The sequence below is a fragment of the Micropterus salmoides genome, unplaced genomic scaffold (genome assembly GCF_014851395.1).
Source record: "Micropterus salmoides isolate LMB-PRFRI ecotype aquatic unplaced genomic scaffold, ASM1485139v1 Ms_hic_scaffold_3, whole genome shotgun sequence".
Classification (NCBI taxonomy): domain Eukaryota; kingdom Metazoa; phylum Chordata; class Actinopteri; order Centrarchiformes; family Centrarchidae; genus Micropterus; species Micropterus salmoides.
This window is the reverse complement of record NW_024042261.1, coordinates 28,193,478-28,207,884: the sequence shown is the minus strand read 5'-3', so window position 1 is coordinate 28,207,884 and position 14,407 is coordinate 28,193,478. Positions and strand designations below refer to the sequence as shown.

At 39.7% G+C, this 14,407-nt stretch overlaps 1 protein-coding gene across 2 annotated transcripts in view; it reads left to right on the top strand.

Annotated features, from left to right (window-relative positions):
• Window positions 1–494: 494 nt before the first annotated feature.
• lrfn1 (leucine rich repeat and fibronectin type III domain containing 1) overlaps window positions 495–14,407 on the top strand; it is a 115,000-nt gene continuing 101,087 nt past the window's right edge. For both annotated transcript variants that reach the window (XM_038694140.1, XM_038694139.1), the window contains exon 1: window positions 495–2,346. The gene's annotated coding sequence lies outside the window, so the exon portion shown is untranslated. The remainder of the gene's footprint in view (window positions 2,347–14,407) is intronic.

Here is a 14,407-nt window from a genome sequence, read left to right as displayed (position 1 = left end):
TCTCACTGATCCACGATCCACTTAAAATGCCCTGGAGGTGCTCCACCCATTATGAACTGCCCTTTAATTAAAACCAGCTACTGTTCTTGTACAAAGAGTTGCACGTTAGATAATTGTGACGCCTGTCATGTTGCAGCAGTGAAACAAAGATGACATGAAACTTACCACTACAGTAGTAAGAGGATGTGTTTATTGCAAAACGATGCATGAGAAAAAAAAATATTCCTTTAAAGATTTTCAATTCCTATAATTTTCCCTTTTAAGGACATAAAGTGTGCCTGTGGTACTCTATAAGGAGCAGTTACCTTGCCATTTATGGTACTACTTTTATTTCTTAACATTATTCTAGTCTTACATCAGGGAACTGTTACAATATGTGTGATATTTTTATTGTATCTTAAATTTTCTTATAGGATGAGGTACTTTTTAAAGCTAATTAATTCAGCTCATAGCAGACATTTAAATCAACTGTACATTAAAGGTGAATTCTCTGCATGTCTTAGGCCTCTAAAATCCACCATTTCATCCACAATACAATGCAAGTCTGTGCAATATGTGTGATGCTCAGGCTGTCAAATCAGTTGGATTTGACAGGATTTGTCATGTCCTCCATGCAGGCAGACAATAAACTTGGGGTTGAATATGCAAGAAAAAGCACTGAAAACATGTTATCCTCTTCTTAGAGGCACATTGAACATTATGATGAAGGATGGGCTGTCTCTGGCTTTCTTCTGCAACTCTGAGAGGATTACACATTGTTTTTTCTGGTGGGAGGATATTCATGTTTATTTTTCTATACACTGAATATTTCATTTCCATTGATCTGGGCCAAGAGGAGTGCGTCTTCTTCCACAGCAAAGTAAAGCATGAGACATGTGGGTGATCACGTTATTTGTGCTTCTGCTTATTATGTCGGGCATTGAAGATTAAAAAAAATAAAGTAATTAAAAGAGTAGGCTACAGCCTAAACAACATTATGCCTATGGTGTGCAGCACTGACCCAACAGCCCACCGTCACTTCCCTCCCCACCATTGCAGTATCTTGTGCTGGACCATTAGCTACCAGCCCATCCCGGAGTATCACAAACACCTCACAGCGCCTCCTCTCTACATGAACCCACCGTCATGTTGAAAAAACAATTTCTTCTTATCTTCACCACAGAGAAAGAATCCCTCGGTTGGCCGTGTATATTATTTAAATGCAGCTCAAAAGACATGCCATTGCTGCAGTGATACACTGCCCATGAAAGGTGTCAGTCGTTTCCTGAGATACCAAGAATTTGTCCACCGGCCACTTGGCTCTGCTCTGCTCCAGACATCATGGCGTGACAACATGTATTCATTTATATCGGGCTCTTATTACGCAGGTGGGCGCCCGCATGAGGAGTAGAGGCGCATTTTCAAAGGCTGCCTGTTCTGTAGGACACAGCAAGCTTCCCTGCCACATCACGCCTGGAGAAATCGACCGCATTGCTTTGTTTGAGGAGCAGGACAGACCAAGTCGTGTATGAAAAGTAATTGCTCGCATGGGTACGCATAAGGAGAAAGAAAAAAACACGGAATCAGTGCATGGGTGGGATTCCTTCATTGCGCTTCAGACAGGGGAACTTATGACAACAAATGGCTACAGTAATGGCAAACAACTGCCAGTAAAACAGGCGTGATACCTGCTCTGTAGTTCTGTTATTACTAGAAAACTGGTGTCGACGGTTCGACCTTCGTGATTTTTGACGGATCCGAAGCCTGAATTTTACACCAACCTTCAACCGGCAGAGGCTTTTTTCAAGAGCGCAATCTATCGCTTCAAAAAGAGCCCCGGATTCAGCTTTCTGTCCTGGCACTATCCGTACTGCAGTTTATAACAAGCGTGAGGTTTAATGGGCATTTAATTCCGCGTATTCCTGCGTTACAACCCCCTTACGCGGGGGACTTGATACGACCACGTACTAACGCTTTAACCCCTCTGAACGCGGTTCGGACGAAAGCCTCGGACTCTCCTGAGCTTTTGGATTTTTGGGATTTCAGCTTTACGTTTTCTGCCTTAACGCCTCTATCGGATCGTACAGGGATTTAAGGTGGGGTTTCATCCCGACGCAGGTAGAAGATATCCCACTGTCTCTTGTTGATGACACTTCAGCAGCAGATTGTCGCTCATCACGTCCGTTGGATTTTTTCAGCACAAGCCCTTAACAGCCCGATGAGAAGGTTTTACGCGTGAATATGGAATAAATGAACTACCGTCTGAGATTCGTTGTGAATTTATCCAATGATACGAGTGTGTGGACCGCGGGAATCATGTGCAATAGGATCAACCCTTCGGCATCTGCTTTATTAGTCTCACTTTTGGTAAGTCACTTTGTAGACTTTGCACTCTTGACACATGTGTGGATGAATCTGTGCCTCTGACGAGCTGAACAATGTCCAAAAATGTGATGTGCCGCATTGATTGTGCAAACTACTAAATGTAGAATTATAGGCCTGCTATTTATCTATCTATCTATCTATCTATCTATCTATCTATCTATCTATCTATCTTAAGCAGCAACATATCTATTTCTAGTATGTCTTCCTTGCTTAATGTGCAGTTTACTTTAAAGACAGCCATTCACAGTAGTCTGCTGGATAATATGATGTCTAGCAGATATGTGTTCAGGCTACTTGAGAAATTCAGCTCTCATGTGGTGGAGCAGTTATTGATAGTGTTACAGTACAGTCTGTTAGATAGGCCCAAACAGCCCTATCATACTGTAGCTGTATTGTGGCTCCAAACTGTGCAATGAAGATGGTTAAACAGTGACATATGAGTTGAATTCCCAGAGACTGGAGTCCGTGTGGAAATGGCCCAGCCCGGGCGTGTCTGCATCAGCACTATGCAGAGACTTTTCATAAATTAGCAGCAGCACTGAAATCCTCCCATTAGGGCAAATTGCACTGAATGCTGAGAGAGTGGACAGTTTTACTGTGGAGCCACAGAGCTTGAATGATTAGGAAAACGTGTCAGTGTCCCTTTGAGTTGAGTTTAAAGCCATGTAGCCAGATGATTATTTTGTTTTATGGTGAGTGGAGGCCTCAGCAGTGTGTGCGCACTGTGTATGCAAGTTAGAGGGCTGCACATCATCTTGGTTTTTGACAATCAGCTAAGCAGGTTTAGAGATGATAAAGGGATACAGAATCACTGATGCAGCATGATAATGATCTCATGGGCGCTGTGAGAGAATGCTGGCAATTACGTTTGCAGCTGGAATTTTTAGCCCCTCTCATCATTTTCTAGTTACTCAATAAGCTCTGCCTCCTCAGATTCTACTCAGCATGTTTAGGAAGTTTGTTACACTCAGGCTATTCAGATTTTGGCATGCAGGGCAGGAGAGGTCAGTGTCTGGTTTTTGGAAATATCTGTATATATATCATCACTCAGAGGATATCGGCAACAGCAGATGGGAGAAGTGAGGGTTCAGGATGCCTGCGTGGAGGTAGCGAGGTTGTAAATCTATTAGATTGAGGTGGGGTTAGATGTCAATATGCTTATACTAAAGTCAAGTGAACATCCCTCATATAGCTCTGCTTTATCCGCATAATACCTTCCAAGACATCCCCAGGGAAGATGTAGGCATTGGCCAGCCGTGTTGCTACATCAGGGCATGCAGTGAGTGTTACTGCAGCTTGCGGTGCTATTGGAAAAGAGTGACTACCAGCTGCATCTACTGTATACACTCTCCTTTACTCTTGGGGAGGCTTAAGACTGAATGTATGTCCCTACACTGTGCCACCTCTATACAACTGTCTACTGAAATTCCACAGTAAGATGAAATATGAAAGTTGTCACGAGGTATTGGCATTGTTCCATATTGTGTCAGATGCCTCTTATGTCTAAGAGCAATACAAAAATCGTATTGTATACGTCATTTAAGGCTTTTATGTAAAAAAAAAAAAAATCTCAAGCAGCTAGCTCAGGGGCTTGGCTCACTGTTATTGTGATGTGTTTCAGTAAAGGCTGAACCCTGTGTTTTTGAATGGCTGAGTGAATGGGGCAAATTGAAATTATGTTTGGTAAAAGCTGTGCATCATACAGGTTTTAACATAAGGAACTTGAAAAGACTTCTAAAAACAGAGGTTAATTAGGTTTTTCTTTGGAGGGTTGATACCCTTGAGCTTTATTGGATTTGTAATTTGAATTAACGGTGCGTGCAGCAGGGCTCTTACGTATTTAGATGTGCATTTTTTTATTAGATGTGTGTGCTGCAAGCGGTGATGATCAGGTCTTTGGCTTCTCAATGTGTTGCAGGATGTTACAGCAGAAGCTCAGAGCACTTGCTGTCATGTGTTTGCATAATGAAATCAGACAGGATGGTCATTATCATTATCATGCATTATTGCCAATACTTCCACGTTTAACAATGCTACTGCAGGCAGGAGACGACGGCAGAACAAATTCATATCTCAGCAGGTAATGCATAAAAAGAAAGTGACAATGGTTCCTGCTTTATAGGTTGCTATATACGGACCATGGGGTGAGATTAATGGGGTCTCTCTTCCTTGCCATTCTGTTGCGTTGTGTTACAACAGCTGCTCATGGTGCTGGTGTCATGTGTTGGCATTATGAAATCGGGACCAGTAGAGGGTTATCAGCCACTGCCGGAATGAGAGAATAACAACACGCACAAGCTATTGATTGGCAGTATAAAAGACTTCATAACAGAATGTATCAACCTGTTTTTGTTCTCTATCCAAGGCATATTAAAATAGCCATTTACAGTGAGTCATGCTCACAGACTGACATTTGCTAAATGTACACATTTGCAAAAGAGATTAACGTTTTTCAAGCTACTCTTAATAATTAAAAGACGGTATGCAGTAAGTGACTTTTACAGTAGCATGCATGCTTTTCAGTCAGTCCCATACACAATTATGTTCAATGTCACAGTACCACACAGTAATGTGTGCTGGCTTGGGGGTGAAGTGATAAGGGTCTGATTCCAGCAGGGAAAGTAGTTTGTTGAAGATGAGAAGGGTCAGTGGACTGCTCTTGTTATGTGAAGGAATTTGCATTTCCCCTTTTGAAACTCAGACTGCCTTTGTACTCATGCATTGTCTGGAAATAAACAACAAAGCATCAAAGGATAATATGATGCAAACAGTGACAGACTTTAAAGAAATTATGTCAGGGAATAAACAATAAGACAGTGACTTCTGGACTACCCAGTAAAGAAAGGAGAAAGTAAGTTCCAATTAAGTTGCTATCAGTCGACAGAATGAGATAGATGTTTCTCCCAAGGCAAGTCAAGTTATTTAGTGCTCAAGATGCATGAAAAAGTTAAGGAAGAGCATAATTACAACTAGCCAAAAAGATCAAAAGGAGTAGCCACCAAAGCACTGAAGCAATTAAACTAAAACTACCCCTGGAATTTATTTTTTAAGGTTAGAGAGTAACAAAGTGACACAAGAAATCAGTGGTGCACTCCAAGCACTGAATACTGGAGGAAACACAGGTAAATAACATACAGGCCTCAGGAGGCATACTACACTTTCCACTTTTAAACTTTCAAATTTCAAAAGAGCAAAAGGTAAGAGCAATAAAATATTACACTAAAAGGTTACTGCAGTGACATTTTGCAAGTCATGAACAGAGCTATTGATCACTGATGTGATATATTTGATACAGCAAGTACAGATTACCCTGTTCAAAGAATGTTTCTTCTTACACGTTACATAATGAATTAATTGACAGTGGTTGAGGATACAAAAAAGATGTTTTGTGCAGCATGTTGGGCATTATGTCGAATGTGTGAGAGAAAACCAGCGTAAAAGAAACCCATCCCAAAGACATGCACTGTTATCAGAATCAGAAAGTTTTATTGACTTTATGTGCATTGGAACCTTTATTTTCCCTGTTCGAAGGTGAGTGTGACTTTATTAGCTTTGTGTTAGACTTGTGACCTGTCCTGAGTATACCTTGCCTCTTGCCCATTGTGTGCTGGGAAGGGCTGCTGTCCCCTGCGACATCCATTTTCAACACAGGACAAGCAGTGTTGAAAATGGAGTAATGATCGAACTACACTCACTACAAATATGTTAGGCAAACAAACGTGCTTGTTTGCAAAATAATCAATGAATTGAGACAAAACAAACTGCAGTACAAGCAAAACAGCAGAAAACTCTCTAAAACCTTCCAAGAATAAAACTAAAGAGTGCATAAAACAGAGCACGCATGGGAGCACGTTCACACATGTGATGGTTTTGTATGTCTTGAGAACATTCGTATTCTGACTTGGTAACCTTTGAAATAATGATTGCTGCATGACTCCTTTTATCTCGGAGGCTTTTAGACTCTCACCTCTGAGCAGTACATGTGAATAAGGAAAACTGTCATTTATTGTCACGGAGCATGGATGTGTGCCCGAAGCATGAATGTTAACGATGGCTAAGTCAAAGTTGTTTGTTTCTGGAAATGACTGATAAAACAGGTTAGCGCGAAGAACACTGGTGCTTAAAGACTGACCTGCTTAGTACTAAATGATGAGTGTCACATGTAAAATGGAGCAATAGGGTTTGACCAGAATGAACAATGGGAGCTTGGTGTGGGGGGGCTATTGAAGGAAACAGTGGAGAGCAATCTTCAGAGACTAGTTGTCTGAAGGAGGGATACAGATTCACATAAAGATCTATATGGATGTTAGAGAGCTAATTCTTTCAGGAATACTGTGCAGGATGTGGTATGATATTGAACACCCAGCTGAGCTCAGTGGTAAGCAGCCATCAAAATCCAAATACCATATTCAACTGTCTTGACAGAAATATTCAATTGGGAAAAACATGTCACATACTGTAGATCATGTGGGATTTAAACTGCAGAGGAGCATCACAGTGTATATCCATGCAATCTATTGCATGGTACCAGCCAGTCGCCCATTTCCTCTGTTGACTCGGTTAAGAAAATTATTGGTGGCATCTGTCTACCTCAAGCACCACTGTTGTGCAGTCATCCTGCTACTGTGGCAGCTTTAAACTGTTGCTCCCAACACTGTGTCAGAGCCTTTACATGGCCATTTAAAAAAGCAATATGATATCTTTATGTAAACACAAAACAATGGCTGTGTGTAGCATAATAGCAAACTTCCAGTGATGTCTTAAACTGCAGCTTCTAGTCTTCTACTGTTTACCTGAAAGTGACATTGATTTAGATCATGCTTTCAGTTGCTGCATTTGGTCATATTGATCAATATCTTCTGCCAGAACAGCATTTCCCTTTGGCTCTCTTGAGAAAGCCAATTAAGAGAGCTACATGATCTCATACAGAATTTGAAATGCACACAAACACTATCTTCCCCACAGTCCCATTAAATAATGCATAAGAACAATATATTATTGTGCAGCGCTTACTACCACAGGGCTTGCTATTCCTATAAAGACATTCTTCTCTGAACTTGGAAACATCGGTCAAAATGTAGTGCATTTAATCCACTATTCATTCTTGACTGAGGCAGTAGGAAAAAGATAATGCCTCCATGAATTACTAAAACTGAATATGCTACTATGATGAGAGATGGCTCTGTCCTTACATATTGATTTGTTTGTCAGAAAGTCATATGGCGTGCTTTCATCAGACTGCACCAGCTTCATTGGAGATGTCTAACTCTGCTGCCTATTAAAGGCTAGAAGACCGCAGAAGCATTAACTATTCTTGTGAAGTGAACAGTTAAGAGCCTCAACCTTCACATTCTGTTTTCTCTGTTTGGTTGAATGTCTGGCTTTAACAGAGACACATGCATAATCTAGCACCCCAGTGCAAAAACAAAAAGTCTGTGAATAATATCTTGTCATTGACCATATTCTATCTGGTTATCTTTTCAAAGTATCTATGCATGTTGTTCCAGGAAAGTTGTGGACATGTTTCCATTTATGCTGTTTGATGTTGTGCAACAAGAATACAGATTATATATACTGTGTGTGTGTATATATATATTATTGTATTAGTCTATTTCTGTGCTTTAATATTTCCACAAAGTCCTAATATTTTAATACGTAATCATAGAGCTTATAGAATTCTGTGACATTCACAATCAGGCACCTTGATTTCTTGTTTTGGAGGTGACAAACATTAGTGGAAAAATTATACTTGCCTTGATTAAAATCTCTCCCTATAGTCTGAATGTGTGTGAGGAGAATTTCATCGGTGCCTTACAGAAGACCACTGCTGCACTGATTATAGTCTAACTAGGCTTGATCATCACAAAAATGCATAGCTTAAGGGACCTCAAAGGAACCGCAGCAGCAGAATATCCACGCATTTGGCCCGAATCCATGAAATAAGTTTTAGAGTACTTCACTGCCTGCTCTGGTGCATGTGTTATTTGATATTTATCTAACATGCACACAAGATTCACAAACTGATAAATTACTGCCTTGGGCTTTTTTGAAACAATAACAACCTAGCAGGTTTATCTTGAGGTCTGGGACACTATATTAGTGTAAAGCTACAGATTATTGCTGTTTAAATCTTTGACATCTTTGAAAGCTTTATAACTTTATAAATATTAAGCACATTCTCCTCAGAGTAGATTTAAGGTACAATTGAGAAAAGTTTTTAAAGAAATGTATTGATCAATGTTTTTTGAAATTAATGGATGTAGTGAATGTAATTTAAATCTTCATTATGGCCATTGCAGATAAAATATGCGTGTTATGTGAAAATGAGAAAAAAACAAAATTGCTTGTAAACAGACAACCTACTCATAACCTACTCAATGAAGAGTTTGTGCAGTGTGGTCTATTCATTTTGTTGCACCTTTCTTAAGTAAGCAGTATAACAACACCGATTAGCACATTTTTTACACATACATGAGCAGGGTGGATTTCTTGCTGACACAGAGCTTGAAGCCTGGCTCAGAAGTCCTTCCCTCAGATCAACATCTATTCGATGTCTTTATCCTTGTTTCCAAACTGTTCACTGATGTTTAGCTATTAATTACAGGAGCTGTTGCTGATGTTTAGTTAATTTCAGTATTACTTGTTTTTGGTGATAATTATGGACTTGTTTTCTTTGAATAGATTTTTGTACCCCTGGATTGTGTCCAGTGACTCCCATGTGCTACACTCTGACCTTCTGTTTAGTAGGCCGTATTAATCCTGCATAAAATTTTCATGTGTTGCATGCAGTGGATGACCATGCTGCGTATAGCAGAGATCAGCATAATATAGTTTACATAGTACATCATTTACATTTATATAGCTACAGCTTCTTTTCAGGGTGAGTCAGCACCCATTCTCGGTCCTTTTAATGGGTGTATCTATGTAAAGTCCATCTACCGTTACATTCATCCATCTACTGAATGTTCACCATCACCATCCAAGTCAGCCTGAGGCAATTTAGGGCCCCTCAGCCACCAGAGTAACCCCTGCCAAAATTAATAATTAATAAGAAAGTGTACTGATTTTGCATTTAGTTAGTTAGTACACAAAAACAACATTACCTCTTTATACTAAGAGGAAATGATAAATATGCGTGTCATTGGACATCAATCAAACGGCGACTTTAGAGTGCTATTGCCAAAACTTTAAAAATTGCAAAGAGAAAGGGGAAAAAAGCGTTTTCAAGGGACTTTTTTGAGTTTACTTCATTTTGTCACATTACCATTGTGAACACGTTACATACTCTAAGTATAATTCTAGTATAATAAGGGACCCAGCTTTTAAATGTAGTTTTTGCCCATTTATTTTGGCAAAGTTTAAGCATTTAATAGTTTTTGTGCCTAATAACGCATCCAAATGGCCATAAATGTGTGTCTGTCCTTGGTGTCACTTTCTCTTACACATGCTCCTTGTTTGTTAGTTTATTTTCTGGGCTATTTGGCTAATTTGTACATAACAGAGCCTGCTTTAGCCAGTGATGGGATACACCAAGGAGAAACCAGACATAAAAACATCTATGACACTGTTAAATGGCAATACATTTGGTGTGTAATTGTGTTCAACACTACAATGTGCTGTGATTAACACCATTTTCCAGACAGTAAGCAGTGACACTGTTGAAAACTGTGTGGGAAAAAAAACACCCAGTGCCTCAAAGAGGATTTCTGTCAAAACCTCTTTGAAAATGCTCCTGTCCTTTAATGGGGCACTGACAATATCCAAAAAACTATCTTTATTTCTTTTGGAACAGAGCCTTATGTGAAGTACATCAAGTGTACACTGTTCTTTGTGAAACTACTGCCAAGTCACAAAGCATCTTCAGCCAAATATAGCATATAATAATCCATCTAATAACTATAATGGTACAATCTCTGTAACATGTGCTTAAAGCCTGTGGAATGCCTATTAACTATTGGGATACAATGCAACAGAAGGTACTATTTCAGTGCAAAGAAATTGCCATGCTGACAATGTGAGCACTCTGCCCAGCATTTTCTACAATAAAGATTGTATCCTATATTGCACTAAGTGAAGTGCGACTGCCTATTGTGTCCTACATAAATGGAAATGCATTCAAGGGAAAGAGTAGAAACTTGTTAGTTTAGCACACCAGTTAACTCTCTGTAGGACACTTATGGTAGATTGAATGCTGGGATGATCAGGTTGCTTCGAAATGTCTTCAGTTGATCCGATGCTGTTGCTGATTATGAAAACTGAGCAGTACTCTAAGTCACTCTGGATAAGCCAGTCTGCCAAATGCCATAAATGTAAATGCTAATGTTAGAAGTTGTAAATGTTTTAAAGAAATGAGGATGAGGCCATTGCAAAGGTAATACTCTGCCCCATAGACTGCTATCTTAAAATTGGAAATCTCTCTCTGGAATTCAATTAGTCTAAAGCATTGTTTTTTTTCTACACTACCCATTTTCTAAACTGGCATGCTTATATAAGACAAATCAGCCAAAGGATGAGTGGTTCAGCATGCCATGTTCTCGACTGAATCTTTTGTGATGTGGGGAATCATCTGTAAGGGCCTGCACTAAGGGCAGGTGGGTGACGTTGACTTACATGAAATATGAACTGGCAAAACAAAGCTCCACCAACTCATGCTCCACTGTCGAAAGAAAAAATACAGTAGCATAACATTCTCAGCCCTTAGCGTACCTGTCTGTCAAGATGCATTGAGACACGGCAACCAAACTCATGTCAGAGCAAACAGTGCCCAGTAGAAGGTCAGCTGTATATCATATTCGTATGAGTGGTGCTGAGATGTGAAACGATATGAAAGCTTTATTGTTTGATACCAACATCAATATACTATGTGGCAAACTGGCAAACAAACCAGCCCAGCAATGTAAAGTGATAATCTCTTTAAAGAGTCATTATCTTCCAACAGGCAATAGCGGCATGCTTTTGGCCTTTCGGAGCCATCCATGCTTGCAGTTATTGATGATGCACTTTGGCGGGCTTCAGCAAGATCAGGTCATTAGATCGGGCTTCTCAATCGAGAGACTTGATAGATAATGACTGGATGTAGTCGTTGTGATCTGGCTGTTTATTGACTAAAAGGGCCTCATTTATGGTGGCCAAGATTAGTGATGTAGGACATTCATAAAGCGTGTCAGCCTCCTCCTGGATGTTTAGATGAATGGATGGTTGAAGACTTATCCAGGCTTATCCTGCAGGGCTTCATGTATCAGTTAACGTAGGAGAGATGGGAAGTATATTTACTGATTTAGTATAACGATATTGGTACTTGACCTCAGGTTTACCATTCTTCTCGAACATATACTTAATTGCATTTCAAAGGGAAATACTGAGCTTTTTGCTCTATTGCTTTAAAATGGACAAGAGGGTTCGGGTCCTGAGTGCTGTTACTGAGGTAAATTTATTAATAAAGGGAGGTTTCTTCTTGATGGAATATTTTCAAATTGCTTTTAGGGCTGCAACTAACTAATAATTTTCATTATTGATTAATCTGCAGATTATATTTTCAACCTAAAGAATCGTTGTTTTGTCTTTTAAAAGTGAGAAAATATAGCCATCAAAGTGTTTCATCCCTACACTTAAATATCAACTCTACTAAAGGAACAGAGCAAAATATTAGATTAGTTTAGTATACATGCAGATACCACTTGCATATTTCTAAGTATTCAACTCAGAGTCCAGCATCTGATTCTTCACCAAGTAAGTTATAAGAGAGTTATAAGTTTTATAACTGTTAAGAGAACTGTTAAGAGAAGCAACTTTTTGCAACCCTACTTTGAAATGGTCATTTCAAAGTTCATTAAAATATGTATTTTTGAATGCAGTATTCATTTTATTGTCTTTACTGTTAGCATATGCCTTAAACAGCCCTAAGCTAAATTTAAAAGTTGATCATCAGTCATTTTGCAATTCATAATCTGAATAGTCGATTATTTGTTTTCATAGCAGCCCTGCTTCAAAGATTAGATAACTTTCTCTCTAGTTTTCATAGCTTTAGGAAAATCTTATTTATGTACACATATCTCACCTCAAGGGTCCAAGATCATTCCGCAGGGATGAGATCACATTCATTTAGGGAGCATTTTGCTGTCAGTGTCTCTAATTATTAATTCTCCTAACCAAAGGCAACTTAGATTTCTCAGGATTTCCATGCTTGAGCTCAGCAGTGAGGTAAGATTTGAATCTCAAAATCAATTATTGACTCTGCTTGGCCTCTGTTGCCTTACATTTTTCTAATAAAGCATCCATAAATTAATACAGATACATGACCTAATAGGTAAAATGTTGCATTTTAATGTTAAAAACAGTGAAATATAAATCTTAAAACAATTACCCTTCGCTCTTGTCTCATACTTTGTTTGTTTTGCTAGATTGGGTGCTGCTTTTTGAGTGCATGTCTCAGAGGAAATAAAGCTCCGGTTCAGGATGAAAAGGAGATAACATCTGAGAAATCCTCTAACTGAAAGAGCGCATGGCATTAGCTCAGTAATAGCAGATGGATACCCCTTTGATCCACCGTTGGGGAGGAGAAGGCGATTGACTGACTGTGATAAGACATTCAGCAGTTAATGCTTCTATTGTATCTTGACTGTGTTTAGACTACAAAGGCATTTTAATAACACTATTATTTAAATAGGGGATTGAAATTGAATTACAACATAAATATATTTCTGTATTATCATTGCAACCATCGTGACAGTATTTTAAATATGGCTTAATTGTGTAAAAGTCCTTTCGAAGTCTGAATCACGTCAACACTATCATTACTATCTACTACTGTATTAACAAGAAGGCACTGGAGGAACATCTACATTCACACCTACGGGCAATTTACGAGCCTAGTTCACAATACACGATTTTTATCCCGATTTGCCGCTCAACGATGGTCATGATGTGACCGGGAGTAGATCAGCGGTTGATCTGCGGTCGCCAGTCGTTATGTGTGAACTACTCAGCGACGCATCAAAACGCCCCCCGACACATCACTGCCACTTCGCAGTCGTCTGCCAGATGTCTAGCATGCCAAATATCTGGAGAAGTCGGCCGACTCGACATCCACATCCAGCCAATGAGAGCAGGCAGCTGGCAGAGCAGGCAGCTACTTTTTCACTGCAAAACACTTTTTACTCACCTCCAGCTCTCTCTGTAGCTCAGACAATCCCTGCTTCCTGCGTGTGCTAATCCATTCTTTCACCCATATTCTTTGTCTTTATAATTGCTATCTTTGTAATAACAAACAACAGCTGTTTCGTATGTAGGTCATGTCATTTCCGGTTTCACATTTCACGTGTGTTTTCTTGAGAAAACGTGGTTTAGAGACCAGAGTCGGGTGACACAGCCGCTGTCAGCTCATGTAGTGTGTGACCCCCTGTCACCTATCAGTCACGTAGTGTGAACGCCACAACAACTTCAAGACTCCCGTCACAAGACGGCAAGTTGTGTAGTGTGACCAGCACGGCCATCGGCCGACGCTGAAAGGGAAGTGGAGAAGCATGCAAACTCGGTTGGCCGTTGGGTTTGAAATTTCTTGCAGTGAGTCAACAGTGCTAACCACTGCATCACTGTGCTGTGTGACCCGAACCATTCGTGTCAAAAAAGTTTTTATTTATTTTAATCTCCTAGCGTATTAATTCCACCCGGAGAATTTTGGCAGTGCACCAGTTGTTGTTGACAAGAAAAGCAGTAAAGAAAAAAGACACTTTTAATTTGTCTGACTGGGATGTGAGGGTGAGAGAGGCTGTGATCGATATCCTTAACCCCCTGAACTCTTTCAAACAATAATGAGCTCTGAATCTACACCTTCATTTTCAGTGATTCTTAAAAAATCATGATAATGAAATCCATGGAACCAAATTATTGAGATAGTCCCACAGTGAGAGAAAGTAGGAACCAGGAAAAAACAAATACGTTAGAGACCTGTAACGTCCCTCACATAGTGAATCTACGAGCACTTCACCTCAGACAACCTGTTCTCACTTCCAACTCATCACATATGGACAGAGATGGTCACAAG